Source organism: Neophocaena asiaeorientalis, unplaced genomic scaffold (assembly GCF_003031525.2).
Source record: "Neophocaena asiaeorientalis asiaeorientalis breed wild unplaced genomic scaffold, Neophocaena_asiaeorientalis_V1.1 scaffold314, whole genome shotgun sequence".
NCBI classification, from domain to species: Eukaryota; Metazoa; Chordata; class Mammalia; order Artiodactyla; family Phocoenidae; genus Neophocaena; species Neophocaena asiaeorientalis.
In genome coordinates this window covers 1292391-1309598 of record NW_020175489.1, presented here as the reverse complement: position 1 = coordinate 1309598, position 17208 = coordinate 1292391, and the positions used below count along the sequence as shown (strand labels likewise).

Sequence of the window (17208 nt, the reverse complement as noted above, 5' to 3'; positions counted from 1 at the left end):
AGAAGATGCAAGAAATGTTTAACAAAGACCTAGAAGAATTAAAGAACGAACAAACAGAGATGAACAATACAATAATTGAAATGAAAAATAAACTACAAGTAATCAATAGCAGAATAACTGAGGCAGAAGAACAGATAAGTGACCTGGAAGACAGAATGGTGGAAATCACTGCTGTGGAACAGAATAAAGGAAAAAGAATGAAAAGAAATGAAGACAGCCTAAGAGACGTCTAGGACAACATTAAACGCAACAACATTTGCATTATAGGGGTCCCAGAAGGAGAAGAGAGAGAGAAAGGATGCGACAAAATATTTGAAGAGATTATACTCGAAAATTTCCCTGACGTGGGAAATGAAATAGCTACCCAAGTCCAGGAATCGCACAGAGTCCCATACAGGATAAACCCAAGGAGAAACACGCTGAGACACATAGTAATCAAACTGGCAAAAATTAAAGACAAAGAAAAATTATAGAAAGCAGCAAGAGAAAAATGACAAATAACATACAGGTAACTCCCATAAGGTTAAGAGCTGATTTCTCATCAGAAACTCTACCAGCCAGAAGAGAGTGGCATCATATACTTAAAGTGATGAAAGGGAAGAACCTACAACCAATAAAAAAAAAAAAAAGGACCCAAAAAAAAAAAAAAAAAAAACCCACAACAATTAAGAAAATGGTCATAAGAACATACATATTGATGATTACCTTAAACATGAGTAGATTAAGTGCTCCAACCAAAAGACAAAGGCTTGCTGAATGGATACAAAAACAAGACCCATATATATGCTGTCTACAAGAGACCCACTTCAGACCTACAGACACATTCAGACTGAAAGTGAGGGGATGGAAAAGGATATTCCATGCAAATGGAAATCAAAAGAAAGCGGGAGTACCAATACTCATATCAGATAAAATAGACTTCAAAATAAAGAATGTTACAATGACAAGGAAGGACACTACATAAGGATTAAGGGATCAATCCAAGAAGAAGATATAACAATTATAAATGTATATGCACCCAACATAGGAGCACCTCAATACGTAAGGCAACTGCTAACAGCTATAAAAGAGGAAATCGGGGATTCCCTGGTGGCACAGGGGTTGAGAGTCCACCTGCTGATGCAGGGGACACGGGATCGTGCCTGGTCTGGGAAGATCCCACATGCCACGGAGCAGCTGGGCCCGTGATCCATGGCCGCTGAGCCTGCATGTCCGGAGCCTGTGCTCCACAACGGGAGAGGCCACAACAGTGAGAGGCACCCGTACCGCAATAAATAAATAAATAAATAAAAAGAGGAAATCGACAGTAACACAATAATAGTGGGGGACTTTAACACCTCACTTACACCAATGGACAGATCATCCAAAATGAAAATAAATAAGGAAACAGAAGCTTTAAATGACATAATAGACCAGATAGATTTAATTGGTATTTATAGGACATTCCATCCAAAAACAGCAGCTTACACTTTCTTCTCAAGGGTGCACGGAACATTCTCGAGGATAGAGCAGATCTTGGGTCACAAATCAAGCCTCAGTAAAGTTAAGAAATTGGAAATCATATCAAGCATCTCTTCTGACCACAACGATAGGAGATTAGAAATGAATTACAGGGGAAAAAAACATAAAAAACTCAAACACATGGAGGCTAAACAATACGTTACTAAATAACCAAGAGATCACTGAAGAAATCAAAGAGTAAATCAAAAAATACCTAGAGACAAATGACAATGAAAACATGACAATACAAAACCTCTGGGATGCAGCAAAAGCAGTTCTAAGAGGGAAGTTTATAGCTATACAAGCCTACCTCAAGAAACAAGAAAAATCTCAAATAAACAATCTAACCTTACACCTAAAGGAACTAGAGAAAGAAGAATAAAGAAAACCCAAAGTTAGCAGAAGGAAAGAAATCATAAAGATTAGAGAAGAAATAAATAAAATAGAAACAAAAAAACAATAGCAAAGATGAATAAAACTAAAAGCTGTTTCTTTGAGAAGATAAACAAAATTGAAAAGCCATTAGCCAGAATCATCAAAAAAAGAGGGAGAGGACTCAAATCAATAAAATTAGAAATGAAAAAGGAGAAGTTACAACAGACACCGCAGAAATACAAAGCATACTAAGAGACTACTACAAGCAACCCTATGCCAATAAAATGGACAACCTGGAAGAAATGGACAAATTCTTAGAAAGGTATAACCTTCCAAGACTGAACCAAGAAGAAATAGAAAATATGAACAGACCAATAATAAGTAATGAAATTGAAACTGTGATTAAAAATCTTCCAACAAACAAAAGTCCAGGACCAGATGACTTCACAGGTGAATTCTATCAAACATTTAGAAAAGAGCTAACACCCATCCATCTCAAACTCTTCCAAAAAATTGCAGAGGAAGGAACACTCCCAAACTCATTCTATGAGGCCACCATTACCCTGATACAAAGACCTGCCAAAGATACTACAAAAAAAGAAAATTACAGACCAATATCACTGATGAATATAGATGCAAAAATCCTCAACAAAATACTAGCAAACAGAATCCAACAGCACACTAAAAGGATCATACACCATGACCAAGTGGGATTTATCCCAGGGATGCAAGGATTCTTCAATATACACAAATCAATCAATGTGATACAGCATATTAACAAATTGAAGAATAAAAACCATATGATCATCTCAATAGATGTAGAAAAAGCTTTTGACAAAATTCAACACCGATTTATGATAAAAACTCTCCAGAAAGTGGGCATAGAGGGAACCTACCTCAACATAATAAAGGCCATATATGACAAACCCACAGCAAACATCATTCTCAATGGTGAAAAACTGAAAGCATTTCCTCTAAGATCAGGAGCAAGACAAGGATGTCCACTCTCACAACTATTATTTAACATTGTTTTGGAAGTCCTAGCCACAGCAATCAGAGAAGAAAAAGACATAAAAGGAGTGCAAATTGGAAAAGAAGAAATAAAAGTGTCATTGTTTGCAGATGATATGATACTATACACAGAGAATCCTAAAAATGCCACCAGAAAACTACTAGAGCTAATCAATAAATTTGGTAAAGTTGGAGGAAATTAATTAATGCACAGAAATCTCTTGCACTCCTATACACTAATGAAAAATCTGAAAGATTTTCAGATGAAAAATCTGAAAGAAAAATTAAGGAAACACTCTCATTTACCATTGCAACAAAAAGAACAAAATACCTTGGAATAAATCTACCTAGGGAGACAAAGGACCTGTATGCAGAAAACTCTAAGACACTGATGAAAGAAATTAAAGATGATACCAACAGATGGACAGATATACCATGTTCTTGGATTGGAAGAATCAATACTGTGAAAATGACAATACTACCCAAAGCAATCTACAGATTCAAGCAATCCCTATCAAATTACCAATGGCATTTTTTACAGAACTAGAACAAAAAATCTTAAAATTCATATGGAGACACAAAAGACTCCAAATAGCCAAAGCAGTATTGAGGGAAAAAAATGGAGCTGGAGGAATCAGACTCCCTGACTTCAGACTATACTATAAAGCTACAGTAATCAAGACAATATAGTACTGGCACAAAAACAGAAACATAGATCAATGGAACAAGATAGAAAGCCCAGAGATAAACCCATGCACCTATGGTCAACTATTATATGACAAAGGAGGCAAGGATATACAATGGAGAAAAGACAGTCTCTTCAATAAGTGGTGCTGGGGAAACTGGACAGCTACATGTAAAAGAATGAAATTAGAACACCCCCTAGCACCATACACAAAAATAAAGTCAAAATGGATTCGAGACCTAAATGTAAGACTGGACACTATAAAACTCTTAGAGGAAAACATAGGAAGAACACTCTTTGACATAAATCACAGCAAGATCTTTTTTGTACCTCCTCCTAGATTAATGGAAATAAAAACTAAAATAAAACAATTGGAACCTAATGAAACTTAAAAGCTTTTGCACAGCAAAGGAAACCATAAACAAGACGAAAAGGCAACCCTCAGGATGCGAGAAAATATTTTCAAATGAATCAACGGACGAAGGATTAATCTACAAAATATATAAACAGGTCATGCAGGTCAATATTAAATGACACCAAGACGGGTAAGTGGCGGGGGGTGGTGTGATGAACTGGGCGATTGGGATTGACATGTATACACTGATGTGTATAAAACTGTATTTAAAAAACAACCTGCTGTATAAAAAAATTAATACAATTAAATTAAAAAAAAATTTTAATGTATATTCTCAAAACATCTCCTGACGATCTAGTTTTCTAATGCTTAGAAGATATTTCCCTTAATTGTTTAAAATAATTCTCCGTCCTACACAAACACATACACACACACACGAACAATTTGCAATTATCTTCTTTTTCTCTACCCAGTATTCAAAAGAGTCTGTATTTCACATCTGGGAATGACTGCAAGAAATTAAATAAACCAAGAAAAGAACTGATTCTATGAACTCTTAGGTAAATAAAGCATCTGAGATAGGCTCACAATCAGTAGGAATTTCAAGTAGATCTTGTCCTATTCATGATGGATTGTTCCATTCATTAAATCTACCTGTAAGCTGACTACTTCTTGGCAACCATCTCTACAAGGAGTCAAGCTCAAAAAGGTCATTCTTTTGCATCCTATATTTGGCACGCACTGGCTGGAATAATGCATTAAACCATGTTTAATGACTTTCGGACTGACCTTGGAAAGGAAATAAATGTCACTCAAACAAGCATATTACATGAACAAAGCGTAAGTATGAAGACAAAGATTTTTTGTCTTATTTATATTTGACAAAAGGGGAAACAATCCGTCCCATTATTTTAGGCGCCCAAGTTATTGGCATGTCCCAAAATTCCACAGTAAAAAATTTGTTTCTTTGTTTTCCTAGTGGTACTAGAGATGGATATATATTCTTTTTAATCATTTCCTCCTTATTCTCTCTCTTTAAATAATATGTCCATACCCGAGTCTCATAAAGTCTGCTGTCATACCCCAAGATGACACTCTGGCCAAAGCTAATTGGAAGAAAACATCCAAGCTGAACGAGTTACATCATCTCATTCTGATCATCATTTTGAAGTTAGAACTGGGAGACCCCAGTCAGTCTCTGATGAATATTTTAGTTGTGAGATAACCTAAAAGGGATGAGAATGGTTATTTTTCACCTTATGCTAAATGAAGTACAAAAAGTCAGTCAACAGAAAAAATGAGAGAATGAAGTGGGTGCAAGAGAATTGTAGAGACAGGAGACCCTGTAGGTGGGAGAGACAGAGAGAATGACTGCCTTGAATTTGGATCATTTTTCACATCCAATGCCAACCTCTCCTGAGGTCACACTGTACATCCTAACTTTGGGCTCTCTAAGACCACCTAAATGTTCCTTTTGGTTTAGCATATTTTTTAAAATTAATTTATCTATTTATTTGCTTGTGTCGGGTCTTAGTTGTGGCAGGAGTGCTCCTTAGTTGTGGCTTGTCGGCTTCTTAGTTGTGGCACATGTGCTCCTTAGTTGCGGCAGGTGAGCTCCTTAGTTGCAGCTCACGGGCTCCTTATTTGCAGCTCACCAGCTCCTTAGTTGTGGCATGCAAACTCTTACTTGCAGCATGCATGTGGGCTCAAGTTCCCGGACCAGGGATCAAACCCAGGCCCCCTACATTGGGAGCACAGAGTCTTAACCACTGCACCACCAGGGAAATCCCTGGTTTAGCATATTTTTAATAGGTTCTATGTTGTATAGTCAAATCGGCTTTGAAGGGCTTCCCTGGTGGCGCAGTGGTTGAGAGTCCGCCTGCTGATGCAGGGGACACGCGTTCGTGCCCCGGTCCGGGAAGATCCCACGTGCTGCGGAGCAGCTGGGCCCGTGGGCCACGGCCGCTGAGCCTGCGCGTCCGGAGCCTGTGCTCCGCAATGGGAGAGGCCACAACAGTGAGAGGCCCGCGTATCGCAAAAAAAAAAAAAAAATCAGCTTTGATTAAGACATTGATCTTTTAAGTACAGAGGTAAAAACAAGGTTCCAGGCATTGTCAGAAAGTTAGATTATCTTCCCCCCCCGCCCGGTACGCGGGCCTCTCACTGTTGTGGCCTCTCCCGTTGCGGAGCACAAGCACCGAACGCGCAGGTTCAACGGCCATGGCTCACGGGCCCAGCCGCTCCGCGGCATGTGGGATCTTCCCGGACCGGGGCACGAACTCGCGTCCCCTACACCAGCAGGCGGACTCTCAACCACTGCGCCACCAGGGAAGCCCCGGTCTTGTCTTAAAATTAGTATCTAACAGTGCATATGTGGTTGTTCAAAAGAGCTATATGATCTTAGGAAAGTCATGGCAACTCTGAATCTATGTTTCTTTACCTTTGAAATAAAGGTAGAAGGACTTCTACATTTGACAGTATGGCAGACTAGATACCCTGAACAAACTGTTTGAATAAGATAAAATATCATATAAAATGTTTTAATTATTTTTTAAATGCATCACTGAGAGAACAAAAAAGTATAAAGATGTCAAGCCTCAACAGTAACCAGGAGCTCTAGGAAATAAAAGAGAGCCAAGGCTGACTTTTGACCTGAAGATTTTTATTGAAGTTGTGAAACCTTGAGCTTCTACTTGGCACCAGATCAGGAAATAGGGGGTGTAACATAAAGCCCAGGGCCCCTCAAGGTGGGTTATTTGATAAGTGGTCCCTGCTGCACCCACCATGTAATGGTGAGTGAGACATAAACCCCACTGCACAGAATGGAGCAGAAAAGAAACTCATCTGTGCCAACTAAGCTCTCTTGGAAGGGAAAAAATATGTATTTACCCTAGTAATTCACAAACATAAGCCATTCCTAAACCACGTTTGCAATCTGAGTTCACTCTATCTCAGTGATCTGAAAATCCTCAGGAGAAAATTTGAACTTATGGTGGTTCCAGATTGGTATCAGCTACAGGGGACTGGCAGAGTAAATGCAAATCTTATTTTGAGGTATACTGATCATCAACTAACTAAACAGAGAATAATTCATATAGCAAATTAAATACAGCCCTACTTTCTAAATGCAAAGCTGATCATCTCACCCCAGTTCCTAAAAATGTCATTGCCTTTTAAAGTCAAACTCTTCGAAAAGTTTTCTCCCAATCACACATAATGACCCACCCACAATGTGTTTTGTTCCTAGCCCCACATATCTGAGTAGTTTAGAGGCTTTCACCACATAAAAGAGCAAATTGCTATACAAGGAAGGAATTTCTACAACAGGCATCCAACAACAATTCACCGTAATGGAAATTAAGACTGCTACTTGACCATGCAGGGATCCTCATGCCACTGGGAAAATAGGCAAAAGCAGGTGTTACAGTGTTAACCAAGATCCTGAAGTGTCTACTACTATTAAATGCATTCAAGGATAACACCTGGAACCTAGGTAATTCCCTGGGACACGTTCTTTTATAACCATGGTTAGTGATAAAAACTAGGAACTTGATTTAATGAATGGGCAAAGGACCTGAATAGACATTTTTCCAAAGAAGACACTTAAATGGTCACAAAGTGTAGAAAAGGTGCCCAACATCACTAATGATCAGGGAAATGCAAGTCCAAAATTACAATAAAACCTCATACCTGTTGGGATGGCAATTATCAAAAAAAAAAAAAAAAAGATAAATGTTACAGGGGATGTGGAGAAATTAGGACACCTGTACTCTGTTGCGGGGAAAGTAACATGGTGTAGCCACTATGGAAAACAATGTGGATGCTCCTCAAAAAATTAAAGATTGAACTACTATATGATCCAGCAATCCCACTTCTGGGTAAATTAAATTAGTATTTTGAAGAGATATCTTCACCCCCATGTTCAATGCAGCATTATTCACAATAACCAAAATACAGAAACAAACCAAATGTCCATAGACAAATGAATGGATAAAAAAAGATAATATATACATACAGTGGAATATTATTCAACCTTTAAAAAGAAGGAAATCCTATCATTTGCAACAGTATAGATGAACTTGGAGAACATTATGTTAAGTGAAATAAGCCAAATACTGTATGATCCCACTTATAAGAGGTATTTAAAGTAGTCAAACTTGTGGCAGCAGAGAATAGAATGGTGGTTGCCAGGGGATGAGGCGAAGAAGAAATGGGAAGTTGTTCAATGGGCATAAAGTTTCAGTTATGTGAGATGAATAAGTTTCTAGGGATCTACTGTACAACCTAATGACTATGGTTGACAACAGGGTATTGTGCACTTAAAAAATTTATTCAGAGTAGATCTCACGTTACACCCTCTTACCACCCACATAAAATAGAGACAGAAGGAAACTTTTGGAGTCATGCTGGATATGTTTATTACCTTGATTGTGGTGACAGTTTCAAGGGTGTGTCCATATGTCCAAACTCATATGCATTAAACATGTGTAGTTATTTTTAATATTTCAATTATACCTTGATAAAGCTGTTTTAAAAAATTAATGAAGGGGCTTCCGTGGTGGCACAGTGGTTGAGAGTCCACCTGCCGATGCAGGGGACACGGGTTCGTGCCCCGGTCTGGGAAGATCCCACATGCCACGGAGCGGCTGGGCCCGTGAGCCATGGCTGCTGAGCCTGCGCATCCGGAGCCTGTGCTCTGCAACGGGAGAGGCCACAACAGTGAGAGGCCCACGTACCGCAAAAACAACCCCAAAAAACAAAAAAAAAATTAATGAAGGATCACCAGGGTTTCAGATATTTAAAGAATGAATGTTTGGAGCATATCGCTGGGCAAACAACCAATGGCAAAAGGAACTAGAATGGGTAGTACAGAAGAAATAATAAATGTAAGAAATAAAAATTTTAATCCTCACTCATATCCCTTTCATTGCTGAGTCACTTTTCTTTTAATCATTTCCTTTCGCTTTCCTAGTGGCTTCCTACACTTACAATATTGTAAATGGAGTTTAGTGATGATGATTAGCCTTGCCATTTTGTCCATAGTGTGTAATATCAGCATGGATTGATCATAGGAAAACCACGAGGAATAAAACATCATCCAGATGTCTCATACATGGAGTGAGACACAGGAGCTGACCACAACTATAAGCTATGTTCCTTTGGGAAAGGGATGAATAGAGTTTAGGCTGCAAATAATGTAAAAGGAGGATTCTTGAAACTCTATTATCAGAGTTTCTCAACCTTTTATTATTACCTCTCCCAAAGAGAAAAATTAAATTTAAATTCTCCTTAATGAGAAAAATTAAATAGTAAGGAATAAGACTTTGTTACGTGGGGTTGAGCTATGGAGAACCACAAACTATTGAAGTACTGTATTTGTTTCCTACTCATGCATAAACTACCACAACTTAACAGCTTATAGTACAACTTTTTTCTCTTACAGTTCTGGAAGTCAACTGAAATCACTTTCACTGGACTAAAGTCAAGATGTTAGCGGGCCTGCATTTGTTCTGAAGACTCTAAGGGGAGAAGCCATTTCCTTGTCTTTTCCAGATTCTTAAAGGCTGCCTGCATTTCTTGGCTCATGGCCTCCTTCCTCCATCTTCAAAATCAGCAACATCACATCTTCAAATCTCTTGCTTCTGTCATTACATCTCCTACTGCTGACTCTGCTCCTCTTGCTTCCCTCTTATAAGGACTCTGTGATTACACCAGGCCCACTCAGATAATGCAAGATAATCTCCCCCACCTCAAAATCCTTAACTTAGTCATATTCGCAAAGTCTCTTTTACCATGTAAGGTAACAGTCACATGTTCTAGGGACCAGGACGTGCACATCTTTGCCGAACTGTTATTCAGCCTACCATAAATATCTAACATTTCTTCCGCCAAAAAACAAATTTTACCCCCTTGGGAGGAATATCATCCCTGTTGAGAATGTATGCATTATATATAGGAAAGACATATGTGGATATTAAGTAGCCAAAGGTTGGACTGTATTGAACAACTCTGGGGGTTAAGAGTATTTCCATCCATGCCACCTTTTCTTGGTACTAGAAAACCAGATTTCCTTTGGAGAATGACACTTTTCACTGTGTGTAGCCTTAATGGACCCATATATCAAGGTACCATACTTTCCCCTAGTCAAGGTACAGGCATCTGGTAATACATTGGACCTTCTCTGTGAGCAACAAGAAAAGAAGAGGCTCAGCTTTCATTCAGCATCTAATGAGAGTCTAGAAGTTCATGTTTCCTTAACTCCTGGATTTTCTGCATTCTTGGTTCTTCAGTCTCCCTTCACCTTCTATTCCCCTTCTGGAACTCCACTAGATCCTTTCAATATATTCTTTTTTCCCTTGAGCTGGCCAGAGCTGAATTTTTTTTTTTTCTTTTGCATGCACCCAAATAACTCTAACTCACTCAGAATAAGATATTTTAATATCTGTCAGTAATACTACTATGGGGGTCTAGGAGTTTAGGAAATATGAATAATTCCAAAAGTCATTTCACTTTCATTTTTAGTTGGAACAAAGGAAAGAAATTGGGCAATGAGGAATGAATTAACTACAGCAGTGCTATCCAACCAAACTTTCAGCAATGGTGGAAATGCCCTCTGTCTGTACTGTCCTGTACAGTAGCCGCCAGCCACATGATATGAAGCTAGTGTAACTGAGGAACCAAATTTATAACTTTATTTAATTTCAACTAAACTTAATTTAAATAGCCACGTGGGGCTGCTTGCTATCATATTGGACAGAGAACCAGAGTCTTTATATTTTTATAGCCTTTATATTTTTATTTTTTATAAGAATACTCTTCTATAAGATAGAACACCCTAAATAAATGATTAGTTCTTTAACCATGAGCACTAATTACTCTAATATTTACAAATACTCTTGAATTTCACAACAAAGACCCATGGTCAGTGGGCTGGATACTGTATTTACCCTTCCAAATCAAGTCTCTACCTTTCTCTTCACTATTCTAGACCCCATAGCCTGACAGGCATGGATTATGTAAATAGACTCCTTTGCCCTCTGGCTTCCATTTGAGGTTGGTTACTCAGAATTCCCTGAAGATGGAACAGAGGGAGCAGAGAGAAATTGGGTTACTTCTCTCCCTATTCCCTTCCTGCTGGGTAGCTGTGGGTTAGAAATATCCCTCAATCACAGGTCACAGCTCCTTTCAGACAGCCTTCTCCAGATGCCTTTCTATCTCTAGGCTCTGGTAACTACTTCCTCCTTTTGGTTCCTCAGGCCTACAGATAGTGATGACACCCCACTGTTACTGTCTCTCAGGTAGTTATTGGGCTATGTCTTGCTCCACATACCTGCCTTTATTTATTACTCCCTTTAAATAACCCATCTATTTCCTGCTGGGATGCTCACTGATAAAAAAAAGTCAACATTTTTGTTTAATAATACTTTAAGATAGGCTTAAAACCATAAGCTAACAAATAAATAGATTTCACCATAGAGTTGAAAGAAGACCCTCATCAAATGTGTTATTGACCATTTCTATAGATATTAGTCATTTTACACACACACATACACATGTACTTACAGAGCACAAATGCACACATGCAGAGTTAAGAATAAAATTCAACTCAAACCTCTAAGGGACAGTAACAATAGTTCTATCATTAAAAGCAGATAGATATCAAAGATTCTTCCACAAAAGTAATTACAAGTGTGTTTGACACAGATCCTAGACTGCAATTTGGTCAGACTCCTGGGAACTTGATGTTTTCAAATGCAGATCTCTTGGAAAAGAAAATAAAATATCATTGGATTCCCATCAGTTTAGTCTAGTTAGGTTACTATTAACCAAAACAGAAAGTGGAAGCAGAATTTAGTGTTATTTGTCAACTAAACACAGAAACAAAAAATGGAAAAACTTGTGTTTTCCCAAGAGGATGTTATATCCAAAAGAAACTTTAAAAGTTCATCTAATTGAAGATGTTCAGATTCTGCTCTGAGTGGTCCCAGGGCCACTAGGAAGCTTCTGCAGAGAATTCCTTAATCTGATGGGATTCAGCCCTTCACCCACCACCCTCATTACAAAAAAAGCAATTCTGAAGTTAATTTCTGCCAAATTTTAATTTGAACAAACAAGTCACTGCTAAAAAAAGAAAAGGAAAATATGAAAGCCACTTCTGATTCAAAGCCATCCCTTTACTTTCCATTAATTAATGGAGTCCTATCCAAGTTAAGTAAGGGCTTTCCCCAGTGTCAAATATCTTGCACCTCAAATCAGATCCCCGGAGTATTTATCCATTGTTCTTACCATTATATTCATCATTCTAATTAAAACATCATCAGTAATTTCCTTTTACATATAGATGTGTATGTGTGTGTGTATTATATGTGTGTAAAGATCTTATGTGTATAATATATACTGCAAATATATATACATAAATATTTATGTTTACTTATTTATAAACTTCATAAGGATGTTTAGTTTAGGAGGAGCGTATGGTCCAAAGTTTAGTTAATAGCTATATTGGTTAGAGTAATACTAGTTGCCAAAATGTATTTTGCTTCAAACTCAATAGGACTTTATTTCTTGCTGGGCAGCTGATCAGATCAATGGGGCTGCCCTCACAGTCACTTAGGGCAACAAAGTGACAGAAGCTTTGCCATCTTCAATTGTAGCTTCCAAGGCCATCATGGTCATCTCCCTCCCAGCCAGCCAAAAAGGGAAAATAGGAAGGAAGATCACACTTAGATGATTTTTCAAAGCCAGAAAAATGTGGCATATATCACTTTGAGCTAGAACTCAGTCACATAGCTACGCCGAATGCGAAAGAGGCTAGGAATTGAGTCCAGCTGTTTGTTCATAAAGAAAAGGAGAAGAGGGACTTGGGGAACATCTCGCAGTCTCTGCTACAGTGGCACTGAACCTTTCTTTCAACCCTCAAAACATATACCTAGGAAATAGGAAGAAAGAGAATCGTCATTTTCTAAATGGGAAAGCTAAAGTGCAGAGAGTATGCTGCCCCACCCCCCCCACACACACACTAGGCCTGAGGTTGGTATTAATCATCCTGCCAGGATAAAACACACTGAGCTGAAAACATGGCTTGTACTAGAGGAGAGAGGAGTCAGGAAAGGAAAAAAAGTAACTGACTAGTTCTACCATTGCTTTCGAGAGCAAAATCAGCTTCATTCATTGCTTTGCTTCCTAGTACATCATCTATGAAATTCACTGCCCACAACAGGGGAAATCGAACCTCTTGACCAGTGCCAGAAGACTATACACTTGCTGCTTATTTCCCAAGTAGTGTTCTGGGGCTCAACCCTATACATAGTTCCAAAAACTGACAGTGGTTAGTTAAAATAACACTAGCACCTCTAAAAACAAGAAAGCCTGAAATCTCAGTGGTTGAACACGTAAATGTATCTCTCCTGCATGTAGGGAGAAAAATGGATGTTCCTGATCAGCTGCCAGCTCTCCTCTGAGCAGTGTTTCAAGACCCAGCCTCCATCCAATTTACTGCTCTTCTATTGTCAACATGTGGTTTCCAAGGTTACCCCAGGGGTGTTCTTCCAGCCAGCAGGTGAGAAAAAGAAGAGATGGAAAGGGTGTGCCTCATTCTTGACCCTCTTTTCCTGCAAGTGACACACGTCACCTCTGCTCCTTCATTGGCAAGGCCATCGGCATGGCCACACCTAGATGTGAGGGAGGCTGGGAGAGATGTAGTCGTTTCCCAGCAACAGTTTTACACTATAATAGGAAGGACACAAGTTTTTGATGAAAAGCCAGCTCTCTCCATCACAGCCCACTAGGAACCAGTGGAAGGAATTCTTTTATTTGACTAGTTGTTATCTGTGCCACAGAGTTCTGTTTCTATAACTAATTACTTACAGTGGGTTTTCTTTAGCCTGGTGTGGCTGAGCTTCAGAGGTAAGTGAACACTTTGAAATGTATGCAGAATTTTATGAGTCGGTATGGGCTGCATTTTTAAAGCATCTTTATGTCAGATTTTCAGAGGGCTTCAAAGCCTCCCAAATATTTTAAAAAATCATTGCCATATAGAGATTTTCTAAACTATCTTATCCTTCTAAGCCTCATTTCCTAACCCAGTGGTTCCTGGACTAAGTAATCAGACCCACTGAGGATCACTTTGAATGTACAGATTTCATGATCCTACCCCAGCCCTATTCAATTACATTTAAGTTGGGGAGGGAGAAGGATGTTAGGCACCTAGGAATATGTATATTTTTTAATTTTCCATGTAGTCACTGTCCTTAGTCCTTGAACTAAACTAAACAGGTTAAAGAGAAGTGAGAACGCCCACTCCTCACTAATGTTGCCAGAGATTAGCTTCCCCCACTCAGAGCGCACCTGCGGTTCCTTCAGTCTATCCACAGTTCTCCACCTGTTTCTAACAAACAACTCTGGGTATATTCATCAGACCCATCTTCCATTTCATACATCCCTAGGTATCCCTTTTAAATTACGATGCTGACATTTATTAAGCATCTCCCATGTGCCAGGCATCATGCTTACACTTCACATTTCATTTAAAACTCACAGCAACCCATTTACAGCTGGGTAAACTGGGGCTTATACACTCGTATAGTTCGTCCAGCATCACAGGGCTAGTAAGTGCCTAAACCGAGATTCAAACCTCACTGCCTGATTCCAATCTGTTTGTTTGATTCAAGAACCTATTTTTAATCCCTCTTCCTCTTCAGAACATTGAAGAATAATTTCATGGCTTTATTATTTGCCTCTCCTACTCTCAGCAGTTTTTGCTCCCTCTCAAATATTACTTTAGGTTTTTATCTTTCCCCAGTTTAAAATTTTAATTCTCAGTAGTCCGTGTATTAAAAAAGAGGAACTCTATAAAGTTTCCCGGTGGTAGCAATGCATATGTTATTTGTCATCAATTTTTCAAGTCACTGGTACCAAATGAAGTAGATGAAAAACATTCCGGGTCTTACCAGGGTGTCAGGTTGAGCTACAGAGTTCTTTTTCTCTGCTTGAACAGAAAGGGATGTTGGCTGCTACAAGTCTACAGAAATCCTTAGAGCTTTGATCACAACATGAATAGCTGAGTGGGGCTGTTAATGACAAACACTTCAAAAAATAATTAACTGTTATATCTGACTTCACATATCAAGGAATTCAAGGTGCAATATCAGGAATTTGTGTTGAGACTGTAAATTATTTTGTGGCAGATGGCACATAGTTACACTTCCTTAATTCATTCTGTATAAATGTCCCATGCTATGTCTGTCTGAGTCCCTGTCTCTGTTTTCTTTCCCTGCTGACATGAGTGACTGAGCTCCACTGGCAGCAGAAAGGCAAGTCTGGAATCACCAATACCATGAGGAAATGGTTACAACTCTTTAAATGGCAGAAAGCTCTTGATCACAAAAACTCTTTCTTGAATTTTCCAGTTGCATAGGCCACTTCAATCATCTGGTTGGAGGTGGGAAGAGTTGGACAGTATTTTATTAAATATTTTTGCTGAGGGAAATGTTAGAATTTTTTTCATTAATATTTTTTCCTGGGGGTAAGTTGAAAAGGAAATGGAGAAAAAACATGTCAGTCAATGACACTATATTTTGAATTTTACTAAAATATTAGGCAGAGTCAAATGGTTGAAAGTAGCTCTAAAATAGTTCATAATGAATTATCGGGGGACTTTAACTGTTCCTGCCATCATTGTACCAAGAGCAAGGATGTTGTTCAAACTACATTACAAACAAGAAAAAAGCAAAGAAAATGAAATGATCTCTCACCTATAATGAGAGAGCTGAGACAGAAAGTCTTGGCACAGATATCAGCGGTTTAATAAACCAATTTAAGAGTTAACTGGACACTATACCTTATATACAAATATTTTCATAGTTACTTACTGGTATCTAACTCACAGAACTGCCAGTCTATTACTGGCAACTACCTATCATGGTGAAATCTTCTTCCATATTACTTTCCCCTAGCTTCATTAGCACCATAATTTTTTTTCAACCTTTTACTCCTATTGCAACCTCCAGTCTCTTACCCCTAGCTAATAAACATGTTCAAATTTTTTCTACCCTGAAAAAGTATGTCTTCTTGGCCCAGGCCTTACCTCTAACTATGTGCTCGCTTTATTCTTCCCTGTTCGGCTGCTTCTGAAGAATTCTCTGTTCCAACGACCTCTACATCTTCGCTTCCTATTCCTGTTTTCTCTCAACCATGAAAAGCTGATTTTCACCTCCTATGTACCACACACTTGCCTCAACTCTGCAAAATCTCTTCTGGAAATGGCAACCAATGATCTCCATCATGTCAAATCTGTCAATTCTCTATTCTTATTTTTTGGTACTTTCTGTCCTATTTGAGAATAGTAGAGACTCAGTCCTTTCTAAAATTGTATATCCTCGGTTTCCATGATATTATTCTCTCCTAGGTTTAACCCTATTCTGTTACTATCTCCCATATGAGTATATTTGCTTCTCCTCTGCTTGTTCCTTAAATGCCAGTGTTCCACAGGGTTTTTTCGTCTCCTCATTTTTTCTGCACACTGCCTTTCTCTCCATATGCTCTTTTCAGGTACCCTCATTTGAGCTAATGATTTAAACTCTCACCTATGTGCTAATGACAACCAAGGCTAGTTCTAGAGCTCTGCCCTCTGCCCTGAGCTTCAGATTCAACCAACCAAATCACTTCTACATATATGCACTTGGGTATCTACAGTCACCTCTCGTTCAACACAGGCAAACCTGAATTTGACATCTTCTCCCGACAACACTTCTTCTCTGGATTCTTTCCTCCTTTGCTCCCAATAACATTTTTGGTAACAATGTATTTTGGGATAATATCTCATCTGTATTATCAAGGGACCATTTCTTACCCGTTGACCCTGCTGAGTGGACAGTAGGCCATTGATTCCCCCTTCTCCACAGCTGATTGGACAAGGGGACAGAAAGATGCAGTCATTCAGAGTGCAGCTGAGTCCCAGAAATGGTTTAGCACAAAGGAAAAATGCATGAGCTCCTGCCACTAAGGTTCATGGGCAGCCTTGAATCCAGAACAACCACACCAGTGAAACTCAGACCGCTTGTTACTCCTTCTTAGAGGAGGGTCTCCTTTCTTCAGCACACTTGAGAAGGGTCTTTCTTTACTGCAACCAGAATAATCCAGACAAATAACAACAACAACAACAACAAAAATAAACAAAAAAACCCCACTTATATCTTTAAATCAAACTGACCTCAACACATGGAAAGGATGATGATGCAATCACTATTAGCATACAGCGTCTCTACTGCTCAGAGTTCCTCAT

The 17208-nt window shown here is 38.8% G+C and overlaps 1 protein-coding gene across 1 annotated transcript in view; it reads right to left on the bottom strand.

Moving 5' to 3' along the window:
- The window catches only part of DNAJB9 (DnaJ heat shock protein family (Hsp40) member B9), a 409736-nt gene that overhangs the window by 281725 nt on the left and 110803 nt on the right, over positions 1 to 17208 (bottom strand). The window lies entirely within an intron of this gene.